The sequence below is a fragment of the Lygodium microphyllum genome, chromosome 10 (assembly GCF_053477565.2).
Source record: "Lygodium microphyllum isolate KBCC chromosome 10, Lygodium_microphyllum_v1.1.10, whole genome shotgun sequence".
In the NCBI taxonomy this organism is placed as follows: Eukaryota; Viridiplantae; Streptophyta; class Polypodiopsida; order Schizaeales; family Lygodiaceae; genus Lygodium; species Lygodium microphyllum.
Window position 1 is genome coordinate 25,452,223 of NC_141144.1, and position 4,614 is coordinate 25,456,836.

The 4,614-nt window shown below is 36.6% G+C and overlaps 1 long non-coding RNA gene across 1 annotated transcript; it reads left to right on the forward strand.

Moving 5' to 3' along the window:
* Positions 1–896: 896 nt before the first annotated feature.
* Positions 897–1,677, forward strand: LOC148029810 (uncharacterized). The gene is made up of 3 exons (XR_015692283.1): positions 897–1,178; positions 1,466–1,480; positions 1,607–1,677. It is a non-coding gene; the product is annotated as an uncharacterized LOC148029810 (long non-coding RNA).
* Positions 1,678–4,614: the final 2,937 nt, after the last annotated feature.

Below are 4,614 nucleotides of genomic sequence, written 5' to 3' on the forward strand. Positions count from 1 at the left end.
GTAATTTTTTTGAGTGACCTTTGTTTCTTGTTGACTTGATGTATATGACTATGACCCTAAATTTTGCATGCATTGAGCTCATCACAAAGGCCACCGTCATTTGAATTTTGTTGTGAACATCATAGAGATGCTTCTCGAGAACAAGCCACATGGCCACACAATAGGAAAAAAATGAACTCACAAATGGGCCCTTAAAAATAATATAGTTTAAGATGTGGACCTTTTGGATTGTCCAATAGGAAGGCTAGATGTTGACATCCATGGAGGGTGAATATTCTCTCTCCAAATATTGGGTTTTCTATTAAAAAAAGGGGATAGTAGGGAATTAAAAAAAAGGGAGAATGAACAGTACATAAAATTTGAGTTTCTCTCATCTCATATTTCCCCCTCTTTTTTTGGAGAATTTTCAATTTCGGGTTTTTTCCCTCTCATGAAATCAGTTTGACCCAAAAGTTGACCAACATACCACTTTCCCTCTATACTCATGAATTTTCATCTCCATTGAACCTCCCTACTGAGAGTAATTAGGGTTTTGAGCGTTCTGCTTACCTCTGCACTTTCTTCTCCATGCAGCTCCAGATTTTCGGCAAAACATAGGTGCCCATCTCTCTTTGCATTTTCTCTTGTTTGCTATTTTTTCAATAGGATTTGATGTCGTTTCTTACTCTTATTATTGTTTTATTCCAGAGATTATTTTGAGCAGGAGACAGAGGTGCTCATCTCTCTCTCTCTCTCTCTCTCTCTCTCTCTCTCTTTCTCTCTCTCTCTCTCTCTCTCTCTCTCCCCTTTCTTTCCCCCCTTCTCTATGTGTTGTTTCTCTTTTATATTGTGTTTTCAATAGAATTTGATGTTGGTTCTAATTGTTGTTTTCTTGCAGAGTTTATTTGGAGCAAGAGGCAAAGGTGTTAATCTCTCTCTCTGTTTGGTTTTTTTTGTTGATATCTTTTCAATACAACAGAATGTTAGTTCTAACCCTTGTTGTTGTATTGCATAGATCATTTTGGGTGACATTACATAAGTGCTCATCTCTCTCTCCCTCTCTTTTTATCTCTTTGCGTTTCCTCTTTTCTACTGTTTTTTTAATATACCTTCATGTAAATACTAACTCTTGCTATTGTCTTTTGCAGAGATCAATTTGGGCAAGATTGGATAGGTGCCCATTTCTTTCTCTCTCCCGCGTACTCACACACACTCTCTTTCTTTCTCTTTGCATTATCCCTTTTCTACTATCTTTACAATATGGTTTGATGCTAGTTCTAACTTAAGGATCAATTGTTGTTGCAACACTTAACATAAGGTAAAGCAAAGATTCTGTAGCTTAATTTACGAGTAAATCTGCCATATTTTGTGGTGCTAATATATATTCATTTAATTAGTGACTTTTATGTTTGATGGGATTGATGTTTTTTAATGTCCATCATTTGCAATGGGTTTTGATCAACAACGATTCAATCTAATCTTTCAGCAGATCAGCTTATAGGTAAATTGGCCATGTTTTGTATTGCTTCTATTCATGTAGTTATCTAGATATTTTTTGTTAAAAGAGATTCATACAAGTATTTTTGTTAAATTGAAATTCATGCAGGTATTTTTTTTGTACATGTAGGTATTGTACAAGGTTTAGGTGAAGCACATATTTCTCAATCAACTATTTTGATGTGGTGAGTGATTCCTTTGTGCTGGATGATATGGATCTGCTGGAAGTCGATGGTTCAAAAATCCTCTGCTTTATTGGTCCTATGTGTCTATTCGGATCTCTATGGCAATTGGCAATGATCCATGAAACTCTTGTATCATATCATCCATATAACACACAATGTGTTGAGTCTTATAATATCTCATGTGTCAATCCAATGTGCCTATTAAGATTTCCATGCCATGTGGCTGTTATCCTTGTAACAACTACTCTATAATACCCACGTTTCATACAATTTATTGAGTCAAATCAGAATCTTATTCATTATAATAAAATTTATTTTGGCACAATTCTCTAAGTATTCTTGTGCTATTCTTTTCATTATATTTCATGTAAATGGTATGATTAAAGTGATGCCTTGAAATTGAATCTATACTTTGTGTCGATGTACATATCCACACGTGTTTTGATATCGATGTTTGTGTTTGTTTACAAAAGTGTAAACATCACTTAATGCCATGTTGATTTGTATGGCATATTGGTGATTACTAGACAGACTTAAAATGTTTATTATTTAGGGGTTAATACATACTTCTTTACATCTAATGCATAGGTTATAATGCCTAAGAGAAAAATAAGCATTCTCTTGATAGAAATACGTAACAAAAAAGATGAAGAAGGGAATTGGATCATTGATACGTATCATTGCTCGTCTTGAGTACATATGCGTCCAAGTATGAAGGGAGTTTTCAGGGTGAAAGCATATGCAATTGCAGATGTATCAAAGCACTGGAAGGGTAAAATTTCAGCTCTTAGACAAAGGAATGTTGGTTCTCACCTTGTAACAGAGGCGTTTGTACAACATGTATTCATGCAAAAACAAACAAATATTGCGTCCACCACTGTGCCCTTTCAACAAAACATTGCAAACATTTGCAACTCATTGAGAATGAGAAATTTCATGATATTTATGTAACAACTTGTCTCGTATTTACAGAAGTATACTCTTCAGATTGCTGTGAGTGGCAAAATGTTGAGAGTTTCACAGGTTCTTTTAAGCGTTACCACCTCAAAAATTGGTAGATTGCTCTTTGAGAGGCGTACAACTAAGCAGCTCATAGAGGACCTTGTTTTTTTCTATGACTCCAAGTACATATTGCCCAAGGGGGGTCCAGAATATGGAACCCTTGAGTCTATGCACATATCGAATCTCAATAGCATAGAATGGTCATTGTGTAGTAGCGACATTTTGCACATGTGTAGCACAAAAATTTTAGTAGATATATTGAATTCTATGAAGCCAAGCATTGGCTCAAAGAATGTATATCTAAGTTGGTTCATACTAATTATAATTTTTGCACACATGTTCAAGGAATGTAAGGGTTTGAGACATACCAAAAGCACATACATCATAAAAAGTGCATTAGAGGATTATGTAACAAGGATTCTAGGCAAAACTTAGACATAAAAAATGACTCATAGTCCTGACACAGTGGAGTGTCGAGTCACAACAAGGGACATGGCTTTTAGGTAAAATTTCTTTCTCTTAGTTGATTGTTATCTTACTTTGGGATGAATCGGCTAACTTTCCTTTCCAATGACATGTACTTTGTCACACACTAGACTTTATGCCTAGTGTTTAAGTATCGTAGATGGAGAATGCTCAAGGGTAAATGGTTGTGCCTTGATCAAGACATATGTGAAAGTGCAGCTGTGGATGTTATTGTCATTTGTGAGGGCTGTGAGTCCCAAGTGTTGCAAATGGAGGATGATTAGCCCTTGAGTATAATGCGCCAAGAAATTACAATGTTGATGCAGAATCCACCTGTTAGCTTCTATTTTAAACTAGATGGTAGAAAAAATCGAAGCTGAGCTGAGGATACTATTACTTGCGGAAAGTGTGTGGCTCCACATATTTTAGAAATTTTAGAGTCTCCCTGAAAATCCCAACACCACAAGTTGTAATATCCAACACCTATAAAATTTCGGGTTGTTTTGGCCAATAGAATATTATCACTTGTAAACTTGCAATATTTAAAAATTATGGTATTTACACAAAATCATACACTTGTTATACACTTTCCACATGAACACATTTAGATATGCATGTAAACTTTACAAAGATGTAAATAAAGCCATAACTAAATATCGTATGCGAACATCCTTTAATGGTTTAAAACTTAAGGTAGAACTAGTTTAGTTATTGTTTCATTGTTTCATTTCAAACTTTCTCTCTTCATCTCTTTATATCCACTACATCCCTCCTACCTGCTATAATGGATGCTTGCGTACACTTTGATGAGTGGATCTACGAGACTATCTTTGCCAACCAGGGTGATGAGATATTTCAGGTTTTCTCTAAGAACTTTAACCTTGAAAGCATGCTCTCATCGCTGGATCCCCCTCTTCAAGTTTTGGAAGACTTTGTGAGCACCATTGCTACATGCACATACTCCATCGAGGGATTCGACATGACTTGGGTGCTTTTGGGATAGCTCATGGTATTTCAGGTAGGGAAGAATCACCAAAAAGTGGTGAATAGGTGTTTGGCCCACATGGATCCTTCGCACAAAGTATGAAATGTTCCCATGGGCAGTGCACCCGCCGGTACATAACCTTTGGATCTCGTGGAGTGTGATTGCGCATTGGCAATTTACCTCCTTACATTGGATATAACCCTAGAGGAGGAGAGAGATGAAGATACAACTCCATAGGTTGTTGCTATCACATACACATGAGAAGAACCGATTGAAGAGCTCATAAATGTTGAAGAGGAACATCGGGTGGTGGTGGCAGAGCAAGGGTTGGCTCTCATGGTGCCATCTTCTTCAGAACAACCACAAGTCGACAAACCCAACCTTGCCTCCTTGATGCCTATTGAAGTAGATGGTGTACAATACTTGCTTCTATCAGATGTGCTGCAATACTTGGAAATGAAGGAAGAAGAGTTGTTTTCCATCCTAGTCAGGGATTCGATG